We start from the raw sequence: 23,119 nt of genomic DNA on the forward strand, positions 1-23,119 counted from the left end.
AGGGAGAGAGAGGGTGGGAGGAGAGAGAGGGTGGGAGAGAGAGAGGGGTGGGAGAGAGAGGGTGGGAGAGAGAGAGGGGTGGGAGAGAGAGGGAGATAGAGAGAGTGGTGGGAGAGAGAAGAGGGGTGGGAGAGAGAGGGTGGGAGAGGGAGGGTGGGAGAGGGAGGGTGGGAGAGAGAGAGAGAGAGTGGAGGGAGAGAGAGGGTGGAGAGAGAGAGAGAGGGAGGGAGAGAGAGGGTGGCAGAGAGAGAGGGTGGAGAGAGGGACAGAGAGTGGGAGAGAGAGGGTGGGAAAGAGAGGGTGGGAGAGAGAGAGGGTGGGGGAGAGAGGGTGGGAGAGAGAGAGAGGGTGGGAGAGAGAGAGAGACGGTGGGAGAGGGAGAGAGAGAGGTGGGAGAGAGAGAGAGAGGGTGGGGAGAGAGAGAGAGGGTGGGAGAGAGAGAGAGAGGGTGGTTGACTGACTCACGGGCCTGTTGGCAGCCTGTCCCTCATTCTCTCTCTACTTCCCCCCATTTTCTCTCACCCTCTCCACATTGTCTCCCCCTATTCTCTCTCCCTTCCCTCCCCGCCCCCATTCGCTCAATCCCTCTCTCTCTCTCGCCCCACCCATCTCCCTCCCCCCCTCTATTCTCTCCCCCCCTCCATTCTCTCCCCCCTTCATTCTCTCTCTGACCTGCACAGACGCACACAGTCACTGACCTACAGACACTCATCAGACAGACCAACAAAGACACTGACCACACACAGACACTGACCACACACAGACACCCACACAGTCACTGCTGGCCTGCACAGACACACACACACACACACACACACACACACACACAACACAGCCACTGATGCACACACACACACAGCCACATATATACACTCTCCCCCCCCACACACACACTCTCCCCTCCACACACACACTCCCCCCCACACACACTCCCCCCCATACACACTCCCCCCCACACACACTCCCCCCCACACACACACACTCCCCCCACACACACACTCCCCCCACACACACACATTCCCCCCCACACACACACACATTCCCCCCCACACACACACACATTCCCCCCACACACACATTCCCCCCCCACACACACACACATTCCCCCCCCACACACACACACACTCCCCCCCACACACACACACTCCCCCCCCCACACACACACATACACATTCCCCCCACACACACACACACATTCCCCCCCACACAAACACATTCCCCCCACACACACACACACACACACATTTCCCCCCACACACACACACATTCCCCCCCCCCCACACACACATTCCCCCCCACACACACACACATTCTCCCTCCACACACACATTCCCACCCCACACACATTCCCCCCCACACACATTCCCCGCCCACACACACATTCCCACACACACACACACACACACACACACACACACACACACACACACACACAACACACACACACACACACATTCCCTCCCCCACACACACACATTCCCCCCCCCACACACACACATTCCCCCCCCACAAACACACACACTCCCCCCCCCACACACACACACACACTCCCCCCCCACACACACACACACAAAGTGGAGTACAGCAACGGATGTGAGTGACTGGAGGGGGGGGGTGGCGGGGGACAGAGGAAAGGCCTGCTTTTTGAGCCTCCCGTTGCACCCACCGCCCGCCAGCGATCGCGCACCACCACTGCCCGCCCCCACGCCCATCTCCCGCACCATGCAGACCGGGGGCAAAGGGAGCGCCAAGGGTTTTGTCAATTGGATGTAGCATTGGGCACCCCCTGTCTCTTGTTGTATACCATTGCCACGCTCAGTAGCTCTCTGGTTGACATAAACAGTGTTCAACAAACCTATACATTTGCTCGCCCGGGCGAGTGGATTTAACCCCCGGGCAAGTAAATATTGGCCCAAGCAGCACAGTTTGGTACTAGGTGGCGAGTAGATTTTTTTGTGTGGCGAGTAGATTTTTTGGTGATTTGTCAACCACTGGACATAAATATATATTCATTATGTGGTGGGTGTGGGAGTTTGAGCTTGCTGGGAATCTGTGTTAACCAATGCTTAAAAAGTAACAAGGCATACTTGTGGGGTGCACCAGTACTCTTCAACTATACTTCTCCTGAGCGCCGGTGGCAGATCGCACAGGGTGATGTCAGGCACCGTATCGATGCGAGCGAATGTAGGTCTTTTGGGAGCGGGGGTGCTTGAGGCGACGGGCGATGGTAGGTTGTCTGGGAGGAAGCTTTCCTCCGGTCTTGGTCGCCGTGTTGTCTCCTGGCGTGGTCTTGACGGGGTTTTCATGTCCTCCTCAACGGCATACATGTACACTACATCTTCTGGTGGAGGGGGTGCACTTGGTGATGGAAGGGGGTTGAAGGTCCCATTCATCACATCCATGTCACCCCCCTGCTCCAGCGTCAGGGAAACAGGGGCATTAACACCGAGCAAACAATGTATGCCCGCTATGTCAGCCTCCATCTTCTCCATCCGTCGATCTATCCATTGATCCATATGTAGCATCCGTTGATCGATTTGTAGCATCCGTTGCTCCACATTTAGCATTGTCTCCAGAAGCAGATCTATCTTTGCTAGCACAATAGAGTTCCCGGGGAGATCCACAGTTATCCCATTCAGCATCCTGTGGGTTACCGGGAGGGCGGCGGCAGCATCGAGGACGAGGGGTGAAGAATACGGACTGAAGATTTCCAGGACAGCGGCGGCAGAGTCGTCGAAGCGTATGGGAGGGGGTGGTCTGCGGGTTCGATGGGTTGGCTGCCAATCATTTTGCGTCGAGAGTACATCACCGTATATCTTCTTGACATAATAAGGCTGACATCTATGAAAACCCTTAGCCTTTGGGGTCAGCAGAAGGTTTTCTTTATTGACCTTAGCCTGTCGCTTTTGCCTTGGCATGGAAACGGCAACCACCTTTCGCTTTTTCTGCTTGACAGGCACGGCAGAGGCGAGTGGGTTCCTGCGTCCGTAGAATCGGGGTTGCTCCATGGAAGCAGGTGGCACAATGCAGTATCTGGACAAGGGCAAGTTCAGATAAAGATCATCGAGTGGTGGGCTATGCAAAGTGTGTAACCTTTTATGCATGGCGACCAGGTACAGGTGTTGAAAGTGGGCGTACTCTAATGTGAGTCATTACCGTATAAATACACCATCCATTTTGTGGATTCACTGCACATTGAATACACATCGACTAAACATCAAATATACATTCTTGTGTTTGTATTTCTTTCTACTCGCAGCAATGGTTGTTAAAAAGATTTCCAAGGATCTCAGCATGAGAATTAAGGAGATGTACACGAGCAGACACCGAATTGCTGCTATCCAACGCTGGTTAGCTACTTCTGGCCTCGTTGTGCCAGCAACCACCGTGAGCTATCATGCACACGGAAAAAACAGAGGCCGAAAAAAGGGCACCAAGGGTAACTAACGCGTAAGTATATTTATAAAACTTTTTTTTTAAATTTAGATGCAAACATATACTGTACATCGCCGGGTAGAAGAACATTGTTCAGATATAGTGCTCAAGTGACACTGCATCAAGTGATGCTTGCAGAACATGAGGAAGAACAAGAAGAAGATGTTACCACATTCTTAACACATAGTAAACACTCAGGGTTAAGAAATAAATCACTTTTTTGCCCAACGTATAACAAAGGACCATTTTTGGAAACTTTTCAAAAATTAGTAGAACGTGACTTGCAATTATTAGCCAAGGGCTAATAGCAGTCATCCGAAACCACTTCTACGTGGTATACCAATCGGACAATATCTCAGACTAAGAAGGATTTGTTCCACTGAGGAATCCTTTTTGGAAGAATCTGAGATATTGAGTGAGAGATTTAGAAACCGAGGCTACCCTGAGGAACATATTCAATCTGCATTTGATAGAGCGCTAAACACAGAGCGAGAACATTTACTAAAGAAAGTTCCAGACAAATACAAACACAAGAGACCACAGGAACTAGATTTAGAAACACCACTTTTTATTACAACGTACAGTAATCAGGCAAAATGTATTAAACAAATTGTAGACAAACATTGGAAGGTTTTACAACTAGACAAAGACCTTAACAAATATGTCTCTAACACACCAAGGTTTGTCTATAAAAAGGCGAAAACTATAGGTTATCACCTATCACCGAGCTTATTTGCCTTAGAATCCAGAGACACGAAATTCCCCAAAGGTTTCCATAAATGTGGGAATTGTGCTTATTGTAAGTATGTTACTCCTTTGTCAGAAATCACTAATAAACATACAGGACAGAAATACAGAATTAATCATTTCATGACATGTAATACAAACTATGTAGTGTACAAAATAAATTGTCAATGTGGTAAAATATATATTGGAAGGACGATTCGTCCGTTAAAGATTAGAATTTCAGAGCACATACGCTCTATTAAAAAGAATCACTTGGAATTACCGGTAGCGAAACATTTCCATGAATGCCCACAAGGTTCATTAAAAACTTTCACATTCCATGCATTGGAACATATCCCCAAACATATTAGGGGAGGCAATAGAGAATTGACTCTGAATCAGAGAGAAATGTTTTGGATTTATACCCTCGGGTCTCTTACAACCGGGGGTATAAATACCGATTGGGAATTGAAACATTTTTTACAATAAAACTATTACTGGTATTATTAACATCATGTCATGCACATACTATACATAGATCTAGAATTTCTTTTATTACAAGGTATATGGTTATCTCTTCATATCTCTCTGAACCTGATTAATAGAATGTATTATACATTGTTCCCTCTCCAATCTAGTTCTGTGTCATATCAAGTATTATAATTATTGTATTTCATTATCAATAACATGTGCTGATGTCCTCTGATAGGATTGTATATGTTTACAATTGTTTTTAATATATCTTGCTTGAAACGAGTTACCAACTATTCAGCAAAGATATTTGTGCTGTGCTTTCCCTCATTTGTACAAAGTTTTCACCTCAGGGTTAGTCCACGGGTTGCCATGACTACATAATCATTATGTCAACAAATCATTGTCATGGGCACCATAGCGATACGTCATTTCCGGTCTAAACATGTGTACCATAGCGACACGTCACTTCCGGTTTAGTACACATCTAAATTCGGTTAGATTTGACTTTGCTTTATCTCCATACTCCTAGATAACCCTTCCCCATGAGGTTAGAAGACACGCAACCTAATACCAAACCCAGCCGGCAAATAACAGTGACTCGCATATCGCGATACGTCACTTCCGGTATACTAAGTGAGTCGCGTCACTTCCGGTTTAGAAATTTTACACGGAGGTCTCAAATTAAGATAATTGGGATCTCTATAAGAGGGCAACCACAGCACACCACACTGTACTCTCCGACGAAGCACCAGCAAGGCATGAAACGCGTTAGAGACAGAGGTTTTTTCCTGCACCCATACCTGTCTGCACCATGACTTTCTAATAAAGAATTTTTATTTTCATCATACCGCTGCTGTCCTGTGGATCCAGTTCATTGCTGTGCACTGCACTTCTACATCTGTGGCTACCCGAATCATATACTGTACATCTACAGTACTGTATCTAATATTTTTGTTATTTCTGCAGATTTATATTACAACAGTATATATATTTTGTATATTTATATTTATATTACAGCAGTATATATTTGTTTTATATTTATATTTATATAACAACAGTATATATTTGTTTTATATTTATATTTATATAACAACCGTATATATTTGTTTTATATTTATATTACAGCAGTATATATTTGTTTTATATTTATATTACAACAGTATATATTTGTTTTATATTTATATTACAACAGTATATATTTTTTTTATAGTTATATTACAACAGTATATATTTTTTTCATATTTATATTTAAATTACAACAGTATATATAATTTTTATATTGCTGCATACTGCTGCGGCACAGTTTATTCGAGCATTTGCCCGTTCTGTGCCGCAGCAGTAGCCTGGCGCGCGCCCGAGTGTGACGGGCGCACGCCGAAGCAGCGGAAGAGCGCCCTCCGATCGGGGCGCTCTCCCTACCGCTGCCGGGTCCGCCGGGTCCCCCGGAACCCCCTGCCGCTGTCCCGCGATCGCGGGACACCAGGGCTCCCTCGGGGAGCCCCTGGACACGCGTGCAGGGGGCGCACGCTCCCGATGACGCGTGACCGCGCGTCTATGACGCGCGGCACGCCGAGGGGCGGCCACTAGCAAGCCGGGAGATTTCCCGGCTTGCGGTACCGACCACACTTCAATAAAGTGTGTCGGTAGTGTATTAATAAAACAATATATTTTCTTTACATTGCAGGGAGACAAATCTTCTGATGGACAAAATTAGTGAGGAGAATGATGAGAGGAGTGCATTAAGGGTCAAATACACTCTGCAGGAAAAGCACAATCTCACTGTATCCGAGACCAGCATAAAGAAGATGAGACGCAGCATTGGATGGAAATATGGGCGTGTGAGGTTAGTACTGGACAGTACAGGAGGTAAAAGTGTTGTTTAGGAAACTGTACTGTACCGCTAAAATTATTTATTCCTTGTCATTACAGACCATACCCCATGATACGGGACGTTAACAAAATCAAAAGAGTGGTCCAGGCCCAGGCATGGATCGACAGTTGAGAAACTTTCCAGGATTGCATCTTCACTGACGAGTCTACTGTGTCGCTGGAGAGATTTGCAACCTTTGCATTCCACAAAAAAGGCCGCATATCTTTGAAGCCGCGGCCAAAACACCCCGTGAAGCTGCATGTGTGGGGTGCCATCTCTAGGCGTGGACCGGGATGCATTGTCATCTTTGAATGTAAAATATATCAAATACACTACCGACACACTTTATTGAAGTGTGGTCGGTACCGCAAGCCGGGAAATCTCCCGGCTTGCTAGTGGCCGCCCCTCGGCGTGCCGCGCGTCATAGTGTCCAGGGGCTCCCCGAGGGAGCCCTGGTGTCCCGCGATCGTGGGACAGCGGCAGGGGGTTCCGGGGGACCCGGCGGACCCGGCAGCGGTAGGGAGAGCGCCCCGATCGGAGGGCGCTCTTCCGCTGCTTCGGCGTGCGCCCGTCACACTCGGGCGCGCGCCAGGCTACTGCTGCGGCACAGAACGGGCAAATGCTCGAATAAACTGTGCCGCAGCAGTATAATGTAGCCTTATGCACTGTACTTTACTAGTGTAGCCTTACTGTATGCACTGTACTACTGTATTATGCAGTTTTTTGAGCACTTTTCTTTTCTTGCTATAGGAATCATGAATAAAGCTTTCTTCCAAGACAACATTGTCCCTGAGATAGTGCAATACATCACACGCGAGTTCCCGAATGGTCACCATTTCTACCAGGACAACAATCCGAAGCACACCGCGTCAACAGCGCATATCCTTGAGCGCGGTATCAACTGGGTGAATCCGCCAGCGGAGTAAGTGCGGTAACTCATTTTTCCCCACTATTTTTACTGTGTACTGTATCTCTTAAACTAATTGTTCTTTTTTTACCAATGACAGATCGCCAGACTTCAATCCGATCGAAATGGTCTGGCATCAGCTGAAGGACCATATCCGGAAAGTGGTGAAACCGTCCAAAAAGGACGAGTTGTTGAAAGGCATAATGAGTTTTTGGAACGATGTACTCACTGTGGAACGCTGCAATAAATATATAGACCATATTGCGACTGTGTTGCCCATTGTGATCGCGCGTAATGGGCAAGCATCAGGAAAGTAGTACTGTGTTGTTGTATTGTAAGTACAGTATGATACAGGTAAGTATGGCACAGATTTTTTCTTTCCCAATAGTCAGAGTATACAGTAGATACAGTTTTTTCTTTACAGAGAGAGCAGCACCAGCCATCAGGTCACATAGTATTTAACAGTAGTCAGAGTATACAGTAGTTCCAGTATACAGTAGACTAGTTTGACAGTAGTACAGTAACTGCCTACTAACTGCTCAATTTTTTTCTTTCCAGAGAAAGCAGCACCAGCCATCTACATACAGTATCACAAAATGCCATAATACAGTATGCACATAACTGCTCCAATTTTTTGTTTTCTTGTCGTTTCAGGAAAAAGGGTGGCTTGAGGGGAGGTGGGGTGTTGTACAGTCAAATGTACAGTATATAAACAGCAGTAATGATGTACACAAAACCTCTCCTCTCTCAATGAACTACTGTACTGTACACAGAATGAGGAATAAGATAAAGACGGAAAAAATAATATTTATAGATATTTGTATTTATATGTCTTTATTTATATAGCGCCATAAATGTACATAGTGCTTCACAGTAGTAATACATATCATATAAATAACAAATAATATAAATAACAGATCATGGGAATAAGTGCTTCAGACATACTATAAAAGTAACATTAAGGAAGGTATCCCTGCTCCGAGGAGCTTACAATCTAATTGGTAGGTAGGGAGAACGTACAGAGACAGTAGGAGGGAATACTAGTAAGTGCGTCTGCAGGGGGCCAAGCTTTATGTGTCATGTGTCCATGATTATCCAGTGCTACTCAAATGCTTCTTTAAGCAGATGTGTCTAAGGTGGGTCTTAAAGGTGGATAGCAAGGGGACTAGTCGGGTATTGAGGGGAAGGGCATTCCAGAGGTGTGGGGCAGAAAGTGAGAAAGGTTTAAGGCGGGAGAGAGCTTTAGATACAAAGGGGATAGAAAGAAGACATCCTTGAGAAGAACGCAAGAGTCGGGATGGTGCATAGCGAGAAATTAGGGCTGAGATGTAAGGAGGGGCAGAAGAATGTAAAGCTTTAAAAGTGAGCAGGAGAATTGAGTGTGAGATACGTGATTTCATCGGAAGCCAGGAGAGGGATTTCAGGAGGGGAGATGCGGAGAACAGATTTAGGAAAGAGTAGAGTGATTCTGGCAGCAGCGTTTAGGATAGATTGTAGGGGAGACAGGTGAGAGGTAGGAAGGCCGGACAGCAGGAGGTTGCAGTAATCGAGACGTGAGAGAATGAGGGCCTGAGTCAGAGTTTTAGCAGTTGAGTAACAGAGGAAAGGGCGTATTTTTGTGATATTGCGGAGGAAAAAGCGACAAGTTTTAGAAACGTTTTGAATATGAGAGGAGAATGAGAGTGAGGAATCAAGTGTGACCCCTAGGCAGCGTGCGTGGGCTACTGGGTGAATGATCATATATATATATATATTACACATTACAGTACTGTATATATTATTAAATAATATTCTTATAAATGTGCATTATTCATGTTTCCCCATGTTTTACAAATGTTTTCTAAATGTTTATCCAATTTCAATCTGCCAGAAGAACTTAATAAAGACTGCATTATGTATTATTCATGATTCATTTTATATTTGTATTTTTTGGTTCCTGATAAAATAAAATGAATATTTATTCACATTCCTGCTAATCATAATCATTGACAACAACCACAACCCCCCACCCCTTCAGTACCCCAATGAATAAGAATGATTGACAGAACAACATGAATCAGTTAATGGTTTTTTTAACTCTCAATTCTCACAATGCTGTGCAAAACAGATTTACATTTCAAAATCGAGAAGGGATTTTCCAAAGCGTTACCGTAAACTAAGCCTCAAAGGGTTGGGGGGGGGGTGTGATGAGTCATGTGCAGTAATCAGCTAGCTCCCATCTCTAAAAGGATTAGAGTACACGCAGGCGCAGTGAGGCGATTGACGCTCGGCTAGGGACGGATTAAAAACACAATGACTAACAAACTTCAGAAAATTAACGACTCTGTGGAGGTGACTGTCGATAAGAGTTTGTGTTGTGTGCGCGTGGGGGAGGGATGAAGGATTAGTCATGCAGCAGTTCAAAGAAAGAACATACAGTACTGTACTGTAGAGTACAGTAATTTCAAAAGGCAGTTCATCATAATACTTTAATTTGATCCCTACACCCCTCAAATACAGTACATAAAAAGCACACAAATCAACCATGTGCAGGCAAACGCACAGATTTAATATCGTAATATCAAGATTGTTTTTGCAGGCTTGTGGATAAAATAACAGTTAAAAGTTACAGGCGCATGAGCAGAAATAAACTAGCTCCCATCCGAAAGAGGATTACATACAGGCGCATAGAGAGGTGATGCTCTATGCAAATCAAATTCGAGAAGGGATTTTCCAAAGCGTTGCCGTAAACAAAGCCTCAAAATTCCCATCTCAAAGAGAATTATCCGCAGGCGCAGTGAGGCTTTGTAGCTCGGCTATGGACGGATTCAGAACACAATGGCAAGATTCAGAAAATTAACGACTCTGTGGAGAGGAGGGGTTGGGTGACTCATGCGCAGTAAGAAGCTAAGGAGCTAAGTAGCTCCCATCAGAAAAAGGATTACACGCAGGCGCAGTGAGGCTTTGAAGCTCGGCTATGGACGGATTAAGAACACAATGGCAAGATTCAGAAAATTAACGACTCTGTGGAGGGGGGGTGGTTGGGTGACTCTTGCGCAGTAAGCAGCTAAGCAGCTAAGTAGCTCCCATCTGAAAAAGGATTACATTCAGGCGCAGTGAGGCTTTGAAGCTCGGCTACGGACGGATTAAGAACACAATGGCAAGATTCAGAAAATTAACGACTCTGTGGAGAGGGGGGGATTGGGTGACTCATGCGCAGTAAGAGCTAAGTACTGTAGCTCCCATCTGAAAAAGGATTACACGCAGGCGCAGTGAGGCTTTGAAGCTCGGCTATGGACGGATTAAGAACACAATGGCAAGATTCAGAAAATTAACGACTCCGTGGAATTTCAAATCCTTGAGCTAGCGTTCGTGGGGGAGGGGGCTACAGATAAAGCTGCATGAAGTTCAAAGCTAAAGACATACTTTAATTTCAAAAGGCAGTTAATCATAATAATACCCCCCCAAATACAGTACGTAAAAAGCACACAAATCAACCATGTGCAGTCAAACGCACAGGGTCGCAGTCAAAAGCTACAGCACAGATCGAATATCGTAATACAGTAATATGGTTTTTGCAGGCTTGTGGAGAAAATAAAAATTACAATATAATTTTTTTTTCACTCACTCAAGCAAGCAGTGGTGGGTGAAGTTACAGGCTCATGCGCAGTAAATTCCTGCTGTCAAGCAGGAATGTGATTGAAACCAGACACGTTCAAAGGAATGGTGTGGGAGAGATGTACTGCATTGCACAGAAGATAGGAATTTGAAATACCCTGAGCAAGGGGAGAGCGCTGTATATGGCGAAATGTGACACTGTTACAGTACTGTACACGCCTATGCGTTTCAACAATTTTCCAATGAGACATACAGTACTGTACTGCAGAACAGCACTGCAAATGCATGTATACTTTAAATATGCAAATTTACAATTACTGCGCGCGCACACACAGACTGTTTACTGACGTAGGTTGAACCGTGAAGGTATTAGACTTCCAAGACAACAGCTCGCAAACGCCCCCCTGAGTTTTTACATGGCATTGCAGTATTGCAGACAGCGAGAATAAAATGCTAATATCACGAGCGCGAAAATAACGCAGTTCACTCCGGGCGAAAACAACAAAAAAACGCACATAACCGGGATAATCTGAAAACCGCAAATCTAGCCGATTTAGACTCAGGTCGGCCGCCAGTGTAGATAATATCCTCCTTTCCAGCGTAGATCAAATGCAGGAATCAGGACCAGTAGGTGTTGTCCACTTGGTCACGCCTTTTAAACTTCAGAACTAACATTCTACTTTAACCTAGCTACTTCAAACATGGCTGCAGACAGCAAGGCTGCTGTGTGCTTACTTATATACTTCTAAAATGTCACCTGACTGGCCCAACCAATTTAATTAGCACGTGCGTGACTTTAAAACAGATGTTTTTTCTACGCAGGGTGTTGTCTTGCCCAAGTGTGAAAGCTAAATTGAATTAAGACACGTCAATGGATGATTTGAAGACAAACAGACAATTCAAGTATGATTTTACCTAGCTAGAACTTAAATAGACACAGCAGGGGATGATTTGAAGACAGACAGACAATTCAAATATGGATCAAAAAACATTTTATCCACAATGGTCTGTGCCACCATCTAACGCATTGATGCTTGGCATGATTCAAATACCCTGCAAGCATCACAATGTTTCCTGCTCATTATTGAAGTGATTTGCTGTTTTATGTTTTAATTGTGTGCAGGTAACAAATAATTAATTGTAGACTAACTGTAGAAGACTAAACGTATTTCATAATGACTGAATTGCACATGATTCACAACAGTAAGAGATTTGTATTCATATGAAGGGGATCACTACGGGTGATTGTAATTACAGCATATCTTTGCATTTTCCATTTCACTGTAACATCTTGCCATGATTAAAGCCCTTTGATTAAATGCTGCGAGACAGGGCAGCAGCTGAACATTAGACTGTAAGTTAACATTTACATGACAGGAATAAAAATAGGAGTTGTATGAAGTGCTGCAGTTCTAATGCAAAAGCATTCAAAGAAATGAGGATTTGTCTAAGAATGTTAACATATCAATGTTGCTTCCAAAATCTACAGAGCAAATGTGATCAAGAGCCCTTTGAATCAAAATGTATGATTTCAAGTTCTAAAATGTAACAAAATAAAAAACATTCACAGTTTTCTCAAAATGCTGCCCAGTATGACATTGATTTATGGCCACAGTTGCAAAGCCTTCATGCACAGTAAAATGTGTACAAAAAAAAACCATATTGGATCAGCACGCAAGAAATAGAAAAGGGGAAATAAAAAACTCACATTTTCCTTTTTGTCTCACCAAGTTAAGGTAAGCGAGGCTGACGTAGGGGGCAGGAGGCCTTGACAAGTTGCTCTAGTTTGTACATTTAAAAGTGTGTCTGCTGACATACCTTCGGTAACATGGACTTATCACTGTGTAGCCCTCTTTCCCTTTTGCCAAGACGGGTCTACAAGTGTTGCATATACCTGTAGGCTCACAGAGATCTGAGCCTCCGCCACTGGGAGCCTAGGGCAATGAATATATTAATTGGCAGTGCCTCCACCTGCCCAGAATCCCAATACTATAAGATAACCCCAGACAGGAAATAGTAACAACAGCTCTTAGATTAACTTGATAACCTTTACTGCAGGTGTCACACAGAATGCACATGAATAATAATCAACACGGTTAACCATAACCTTCCCCTCAGGATAAGCGTTGACCCACCACAGTGTATTCCCACACTGTGTCCAATGTACCAACCCAGTCCCTTGGTCACTTAACTCCTGAGTGTCCCCAAAGAACCCACCCCCAAGGCGTGATCAGCACCTGTAAGGTACCGGTATGTTGGTGCACTTATGAAATACCTGCCAGGCGCTCCAGCACCCAGACACGCTGATTACTTCAAAAAGGATCTGCTTCTCCAGGAGGTCCTCAGCGAGATCCTTAACTCCACAGAAGAGGTTGGCTAGATGGCAGTCAAATAGTCTGGTCCCAGACTAGGAATATCAGATTACTCAGCTTCAGCAGCTTTGTCCCTGGCTGTCACTGAATACTACAGGCAAGGTCCCTACACAAAGGGCTGTCCCTACAGCAACCACAAGCTGGAGGTGACTCAGGACCTTAGCTGGGGCCTAGGGGTATACTGACCTAATGTAAAGGGTTACTGACCCCTGCATACACACCTCCTCCCCTCTCTATCTCCCAGCATCAACTGCCTCACCCTTGCAGCGTTCCAAACTGTTACAACTGTCTCCAGCAGAAACCTGTCACGCGATTGGCTACTATGGTCACATGTCTCAGGCTCCTCAGGCTCATAGGACTTGTAGTTGCCTGCTAAACCTGTCTCTATGGGCCTCCATGTGCGCTCTGCGCATTGCGCCTTCGCAACCTGACATGGCTGCCACCTGCGCATGCGCCAACCTTGCGCAAGATGGCGGTGCCCTGCTATGAAGCAACCAGCGATGCGATCACCCTAGATGCAGCCACTTCACTTCCCCTCAGCTGCCCTGCACCTCATCCTTCCCACCGGAGCCGAAGGGGAATCCCCGACCGCCACGGAAGTTAGTGCCAAAAGAGCTCAAGGTAATAACCCAGAGGGGGACCTGGCTAGAACTGTTTGAGAGAAACTGCCTCTAAATTCAGCAGTTTGCTGGTTAATTGCACACAGGCACTAATCAGGCTCCACCTAGCTGATTAGAACTTTTAGAAAAGCCTGATGTGAGAAACAGGAGAGAGATTCCTTACCTCACATTTGGGCTGACATAAGGAGAGAGGATTGTTGAGAATTTCCTTAGCCCACAACTGGACTGACCAGAGGAAAATATGTCTTGATGCACACAAAAGGATTGTATGCTGACAGCAAACACAGAGAGTGCCATAGTACACAAGGATTCTGACCCAGGAGAACAGATAGGCCTTCCCCCACAGCTACAACAACAGAAACAGATAAGAGACTTTCTTGTTGGACTGTTGTGTATATATATGGTGCACAAATCTGATTGCTAACAATAATACAATGGTGTCAATGAGTGCTGCCACAATGTAATGGGTGTACACAATACCCGAAAATATACAGAAGATACAAAATACAAACGGTGCAAATCAGTGACAATCAGTTGCAGTCAAAAGATAGGATTTTATCCTGACATGCCTGTTTATTCTGCTACATTGTAAGTAGCCATTTTTCTTGCACTTTTATTGAAATATAAAAACGTTACTTCACCATTTTGGCATCTTTTTCATTTATAGGTCATACCTCGTCCAGGAGTTCTTTCAAGGAAATTCATTGCTATTTATCCCACAGGTGCTATTTACCCATTAACCTGTTGTTACTGATTTGCGCCGTTTGTATTTTGTATCATATGTATATATGTACATATAAAGAGACGAAATACAAAAGGCGCAAATCAGAGACAACAGGTGGTTAAATATCTAACACCTGTGGGATAAATACGTAGAATATCCTTATAAGAATCCAGGACGAGATATGAACTATAAAAGAGAAAAGTGCCAATATGGTGAAATACGTTTTATCACATAAATAAAGCACAAGAAAAGTGGCTGCTTACAATGTACACTGGCGACACAGTTTATCACACTGCGGCCAGATCCGCAAGCCGGGAGATTTCCCGGCTTGCTAGTGGCCGCCCCTCGGCGTGCCGCACGTCATAGACGCGCGGTCACGCATCTTCGGGAGCGTGCGCCCCCTGCACGCGCGTCCAGGGGCTCCCCGAGGGAGCCCTGGTGTCCCGCGATCGCGGGACAGCGGCAGGGGGTTCCGGGGGACCCGGCGGACCCGGCAGCGGTAGGGAGAGCGCCCCGATCGGAGGGCGCTCTTCCGCTGCTTCGGCGCGCGCCCGTCACTCTCGGGCGCGCGCCAGGCTACTGCTGCGGCACAGAACGGGCAAATGCTCGAATAAACTGTGCCGCAGCAGTAGCTGAAATAAACAGGCACTGTAAGGATAAAATCCTTTCTGTGACTGCAGCAGAGAGGCTGGTGATGTTAGGAACTCCTCTCAGGTTACACCCTGTGTTCACAATCACTGAAGTTCCCTTGGTTTAAAGTGAACTACACAGTCTCAACAGCCTTGAATAAGGCTTTGCAGCGCAGGCAGGAGAATAAAATGTCCTTACTTCAGACAGACAGGGAGATCTGTTCAGAGACCCACACCCTACCGATTTCGGCTGTTAAAGACTTCATCTGGGGCAAAATATTTTTTCAATATATGTATATATGTTTAGGGTGGTAACAAGCTTAGTTACCCAGTTAGAATGGGCTGGAATAAAGGTTTAGTTATTCTCCAAATTGGAGTAGGTATTTCAGTATGTTTTGCCTTGTTAAAGGAACAGGTGCAGTAAAGCCGGGATTTAATTTTACCCTAATCGGTTTCCCTTAAATGTACCTCTGCACACATCTCCTACATCTTCCCTTTTGGGTTCTGATATATTTTTTACTGTCACTGTTTTTTAATACATTAAAGAAGAAACTTTGTGCTGTTCCAGTATGTTTGTTTTTGTTGTTGTATGAAGGGCCGCCGATAGGGGGACCAGCCGGGACTGCTGTCCCGGGCCCCTTGCCTGGCCTCTCTGCTGGCAACCCTACAGTTTCCTTTTCAGGTGAGCCAGGCCCTCCCCTTTCCTGGCTGCCACCCCCCTCCCTTCCCTCCTGCAGGACTGGAGAATCCACCCCTTCGCTCAGCACTGCCAATCTGTCCCTCCCTTAGGATAGGTGGGCCTTCTGTGCACTGGCCATGCTGCTCCAGCAGGCCCATCAAAATGCCCCAGGTAAGTCCCCAGCCCCCCATGCAGTGGTGGGATTCAGCCAGTTCGCACCGGTTCGTGCGAACCTGTTCCTAGGATTTCTGACGTTCGCCGAACCGGTGCTTAACAGGTGGCAGAGGGAGATGGTATGCGGAGGCGGGAGGTGGTATATGACAGTGGGCTTAAAGTATTATCCGGTAATAGAATCACTTGAGTGAGAGTCAGAGCAGGACTGCAAGGGAGGTGGGCCATCTAGAAGTCTGACCTGGGACTTCCTGTCTGCTGCTATAGAGCACTCCTCTCCCCGTGTTGCTCTTGCTCTGATTCAAGAGATTCTACTATCGGCTAATTCTTTAAGCCAGTGGAGCCCTCCTCGTGCCTGTGTCCACCCTGGTAGGTATGGAGGAGGACTGGGAGAGATGTGAGGGGGGCTGGGGGAGATGTGAGATGTGAGAGTGGAGGGGAGAGATGTGAGGGGGGCTGGGAGAGATGTAAGAGGGCTGGGTAAGATGTGAGGGGGTCTGGGTAAGATGTGAGATGTGAGGGAGTCTGGGAGAGATGTGAGGGTGTCAGGGAGAGATGTGAGTGTGTCTGGGAGACATGTGAAGGGGGCTGTGAGAGATGTGAGGTTGCTGTGAGAGATGTGAGGGGACTGTGAGAGATGTGCGAGGGCTGTGAGAGATGTGTGGGGGGCTGGGAGAGATGTGAGGGAGCTGGGAGAGATGTGCGAGGGCTGTGAGAGATGTGTGGGGGGCTGGGAGAGATGTGAGGGGGCTGGGAGAGATGTGTGGGGGGCTGGGAGAGATGTGAGGGGGGCTGGGAGAGATATGAGGGGGGCTGGTAGAGATGTGAGGGGGATGGGAGAGATGTGGAGGGGGGCTGGGAGAGATGTGAGGGGGTTTGGAGAGATGTGAGGGGGTAACATTCCTATGCTTTAAAAAAATGTATGTTAGAGGTGTGTAGGGTTTGTTTGGAGCACAGGGGGTGGGGTGGGTAGCACATATTGCAAGGTTAATTGGTGGCAATTGCCACCAATAATGCTGCTATTGGGCCTTAACCCCTTCATTGACTTTGCGGCTAGCCGCTAAAGTAATGAAGCTGCTTTAATCTAATTTTTTTAATAGTGTGCGGGAGCAGGGGGTCTCCTGAGCTGAACCGCTTTGATTTCTGACACAGGGACCCCCTGCTTCCCGAGTTACAGGCCCCAGTTTGGGGCATCAGATGCCAGTGTCGCCGTCATTTTTAAAGCATCCGCATCACATGACGCGGGACATTTAAATAATGAAGGCGATACCGGCACCCCATAGCTGGGCCTGTGACTCGGGAAGCAGGGGGTTCCCGAGGCTGAAATCAATGCGGTTCATCTCTGGAAACCCCCTGCTCCCGCACACTATTAATAAAAATTACATTTATGTAGCTTCATTACCATAGCTGATAGCCGCTATAGTAATGAATGATTTTTTATTGATGTGTGTTTTCATACTACTGTAGTGTTCATGAGCAGGGGGTCTCCTGAGCTAAACCGCATTGGTTTCAGGCTCGGGGAACCCCTACTTCATGAGATACAGGCCCCGTTATGGGGTGCCGGTATCCCCCTGCATGATTTAAATCCCGCGATCACGTGAAGCGGGAGATTTAAAAGCACAGGGGATACCAGCAACCCATACCAGGGCCTGTATCTCGGGAAGTAAGTGGTCCCCGAGGCTGAAACCTATGCGATTCAGCACAGGAGACCCCCTGCATATGTACTCTAGTATTAAAATGAATATTTATACTGTACGATCGCCAGTAAGAGCCGTGCATGGAGACGCTGCGTCTCCATGCAGCTCTTACAGGCTGCTTTAGAATTTTAAGCACGATAGCAGGGGGAAAAACAGCTCACGCGATCGGGCATGTTTGCCCACACGGACCAAAATGCGCTTCACTTCTTAGTGAATCCCGCCTTTGACTTCACTTTGTAACGGGTGATTCAAAATTTCCCAATCAGTCGTAAAACTCACTGCTTAGCGAATCGCCCCCTAAGGCTCTATATTCAATGGAAATTCATTACAATCCTCCATAAATATGTTATGTTGGGTAAAAAAGTGACAAAAACCCTTCACTGTATAGCACACAGAAAATTAAAAAAAATCACTTGGGAGCACATTCACATGTCTCAGACAGATCTGCAAACCTGCCTGTCTGCTTTTCATCATTATCTCCTAGTATACAGTGCTTCCACTGCAGCAAGGGATTCTGGGAAATGACACGCAAATAAGCATACAGTCAGTTTAGATTAAAATCCATTTTGACATTGACCCTTATAAGCTTATGCCTGCTGCATTACACAGCTTTTCAGCACAGCCTGGGTTAAGTGCATAGCCAGTAAACGTTCTTAAAAACTACATAAAATCCTCCAATGACCTCCATAACTATCTTTCTTTATTACTGGCAAGTTAATACCAGGACATACCTAGTTCATAGATGGCACTGACAAGAGTTGCACACGCAATAATTATCTGTATTATTTCATTGTAATTGCAGGTAATTATAACTACTGTACAGTGTATGCATACCACAATATAATAAGAGTTACTAAGTGAGATAGGTGGCATAGAAAGTCACACAACCATTAGGACAAACATCACTAGGAATTGAAAATGTAATGAAACCAAAATAATGGTTGCTTAAATTTTATTTTTACTTAAAGTGTGCGGGAGCAGGGGGTCTCCTGAGCTGAATTGATCAGACAAGATTCCCGGGCACATTGAAGCACAGTGCTCCGGCAAAATCCTACCCTAAAAACGTTCTTGCGACTCACCGCCAGGGTTCCCTGCTTCAGCACAAACTGGAAAAATAAAGAGGGTATGGGGGATCATGGTTACCCCAGAACAGTCCCGGGGTCCCTAGCATAAAGTGGGATGCCCAGACCATGCCCAGTCACCCTGACAGGGACACCAACAGGGGGGGACAAAAGGCACCCTGCGCGGCCTGGCCACCGGGCCACCTGCGTGGCCCTGGCCGTTATATTATTTTTTTTTAAGTTTTTTTTTTAAATGGCGGTGATTGCGCATGTGCAGATCCAAGGTCTTGCAGGGTGTCCTGTCTTCTGCTTGTGGGCCTGGCCAAAACCCCCCCCTCGCTTCCTCGATCCTCCTCCCCCCACTCCCACGTGGGACGGAGGGTGGGGAAGCGCCAACCCTGCATCCCCGCGTGCACCTCTTGCCCCATGCAGAAGTCGCAGGGGCAGCTACAGCCACCTGCCAGCCTCGCGCCCCGCCCCCAGAGCTCACTTTCCACGCGCCAACCCAGCAGCAGCCGCGGAGGATGTTGCAGCCGCCCGGCTTCTCGCATCCCCCCCCTACCTGACCACCTCCAGCCCCCCCCAGCTGCCCATTTCCCATGCGCCCCCTCCTGTGCTTTTCCCTAGCCCACCTCCTGTCCCGGGAAGCTGCCAAGAGGACATCAGGGGCAGGGGGAAGAGGCAAGGAAGCAGGAAGCGGCACCCACCCGGTCAAGGTAAGTCACCCACTCAACCCACCGCACCCAGTCAGTCAACCCAGTCACTGTCACCCACCACCCAGTCACTGTCACCCACCCACTGTCACCCACCACCCAGTCACTGTCACCCACCACCCAGTCACTGTCACCCACCACCCAGTCACTGTCATCCACCAACCATTGTCACTCACTCACCCACCCAGTCACTCACCCACCCAGTCACACACCCACCCAGTCACTCACCCACTCACCCAGTCACTCACCCACCCACCCAGTCACTCACCCACCCACCCAGTCACTCACCCACCCAGTCACTCACTCACCCACCTAGTCACTCACTCACCCACCCAGTCACTCACTCAACCACCCAGTCACTCACCCACCCAGTCACTCATGCACCCAGACAGGCAGTCATCTGTCTTTTGTTAAAAAATATAAAAATAAACAGGTTGCATTGTAATGTTTTTTTTCTGTATCACAATAAGAAAACAGTTAAGTAAAGTTGTGTGCTAAAAATTATTTTTTCGCGGTAGGTGCGCTATGGGTTTGGGGGAGGGGGGGCTTGCTCCTTTCATTTGTTCTGGGCCCCATGATTTCTGTTGGCGGCCCTGCACCCTGAACCTAGTATAGGGGCTCAGGGGGTGTCCAGCTATGTTCAAAAGCTGCAAGGGTTTTTATTGTGTGGGTACAGTAAATCAGGGTTGTGCAGTGTGCCAGGGATAAGGCTGATAAGAATAGGGAACACATGCTTATTCTATCCCTGCCACCGGACCAGAAGACGGATACCGTTAAAACACAAACACACATAAGCAGAAAGGATTCTATTAAAGGTTTTTATTTAATAAATGTGAATGCTTACAACCGTGTATTCTTGACTGTGGGATTCCAAGTCTGTGGTTCAGAGAGAACAGATGGCTACCAAGCGTGGCGCCACTGGGTCTGCTCGGGACCCGGAGTTGAAAGCCTCAGGGATGCCAAGGTGTTAGAAGAGGAAGAGTACTGTAGTTATACCTGAGTACCACCGTCCTGGGCTAACAAAAGGCTATCCTTCCCCAGACTCTGCGAAGCCTGGATAGCGGGTGGGCTCAATATGCTAAGAGGCAGAGGTGCCAGGTTGGTGCATGCCCCTTAGCCAAATCCAAATCGGTGCCCACCTGGCTTCAGAATACCAGCAAATCAGTGATTGGCTGACAGGAGGATTCCCAAGCGCTGATTGGATGTAGTGGTTTCTGAATGGGACTCGGAAACCCATAAAAAATCTTGCAGCCAATCAGGACCTCAGATTCCAAGCGCCAAATCAACAGCGGCAAATTCAAAGATGCTCTGTGAAGAATAGACGTGAGCTGACTTCAAAGATTTTGACTGAGAACATTTTCTATGTCCGTCTTTTTGAGGACGTAGCGGTCGCGGCTGGGATTGCGCCGAATTGCATTCCAGAACTTTTGTGGGTACCTCCCGGTCATTGGAAAGGGCTCCTACAGAGGTCAAAAAGCGCACCAGCACAAACGGAGCAGGAAGAAACCAGGACAAAAAAATGATTAAAAGGGCACTTTAATGTGACAAAAGACCCATCCAATGCATTTCGAACGTCGCAGCGTTCTTTTTCAAAACGCTGCGACGTTCGAAATGCATTGGATGGGTCTTTTGCCACATTAAAGTGCCCTTTTAATCATTTTTTTGTCCTGGTTTCTTCCTGCTCCGTTTGTGCTGGTGCGCTTTTTGGTCTCCCTTTTCCCTGTATTGCATTGAGTAGCTGCACAGCCTGCCTGCCTGCCCTACCAGGATGTGAGTATTTGCATATTTTTCAGGGGAACCTGCCAATGAGACTGATGGTGAGTGGGTTGCACCACACACCACCTGTCTTCAGGAGGATAGTACCCATTATATGAAACAATAGGTACTATATCAATTGTTAGTACCCTGGTACAGTGGTCTGGCTTATTATCATTTTGAGATATACCTGCATTTGAGCGCTTCAGCTATTTTCCATACTCCTACAGAGGTCGTTTGTGACAAATTCGTTCTAAGGAAGATTTTATTTGTTAGCCCCGTTCCTAGTAAGTGTGTTAACCGTGTTAATTGTGATACTTTGTGTGTATGTCACATGCTGGAATGAATTACAATTCATTTTACTGCTGTGTCTTGTTCAATCAAATGATCCGGTAGGAAAAGTGTTAATAATCCTGGTCTCCCATCACAGGCAGACATGTTGCTTTTGTTGATGTCATGTTAAAGGGAAAGGAAGCACAGCCATTGTGATTGGCTGGCTTCACTTCCTTTACATGACATCACCAAAAAAAAGGGGGGAAAAAGACACATGGTTTTCACAGCCAATCAGGTGTGCGAACCATTTTCACTCAAATATGATGTCACAGACCTATAAAAGCCTGTGCAAAATCATTTGACGGCAAGAAGCCGAGGAAGGAGGACCTGATAGGAGAATTTTTTTTCACTATTTTTTGGATGACAAAAAGCATTTTAAGGCCGACAAAGCACTGTTATCATAGTTACATAGTAGATGAGGTTGAAAAATGACTTCCGTCCATCAAGTTCAACCTATGCAAAATTTAGACAACAGATACTTTATCCTATATCTATACTTATTGATCCAGAGGAAGGCAAACAAAAAAAAAATCAGATTAATCCCTGGATCAACATCCTTCCCATGTATACTTATTTGGTATATCCCTGTATACCTTTCCCAACTAAAAAGATGTCCAACCTTTTTTTGAACTAATCTATTGTATCTGCCAACATAGTCTCCATGGGTAATGAATTCCACATTTTAACTGCCCTTACTGTAAAGAACCCTTTCCTTTGTTGCTGGTGAAATTTCCTTTCCTCCAACCTTTAGGGATGGCCCGAGTCCTTTGTACTGCCCGTGGGATGAATAGTTCTTTTGAAAGCTCCTTGTATTGTCCCTGAATATATTTGTATAGAGTTATCATATCCCCTCTTAGACGCATCTTTTCAAATGTAAACAAATCTAATTTAGCTAGCCTCTCCTCATAAGTTAGAATGTCCATCCCCTTTATTAATTTGGTGGCTCTTCTCTGCACTCTCTCTAGTTCCATAATGTCTTTTCTTAGGATTGGCGCCCAAAATTGTACTCCATATTCAAGGTGTGGTCTTACTAATGCTTTGTAAAGGGGCATAATTATGTTTACTTCCCTTCCATCCATTGCCCGTTTGATGCAAGATAAGATCTTATTTGCCTTTGCAGCTACTGCATGACATTGGGCACTATTGCTAAGCCTGCTGTCTACAAGCACTCCTAAATCCTTCTCCATCAAGGATTTCCCCAATATATCTCCATTTAATTTGTAAGTCGCCTTTTTATTCTTGTATCCCAAATGCATAACCTTACATTAATCTGTATTAAACCTCATCTGCCATTTACCTGCCCACGTTTCCAGTCTCTCCAAGTCCTTCTGAAGAGAAATTACATCCTGTTCTGAT

Source organism: Ascaphus truei, chromosome 15 (genome assembly GCF_040206685.1).
Source record: "Ascaphus truei isolate aAscTru1 chromosome 15, aAscTru1.hap1, whole genome shotgun sequence".
In the NCBI taxonomy this organism is placed as follows: Eukaryota; Metazoa; Chordata; class Amphibia; order Anura; family Ascaphidae; genus Ascaphus; species Ascaphus truei.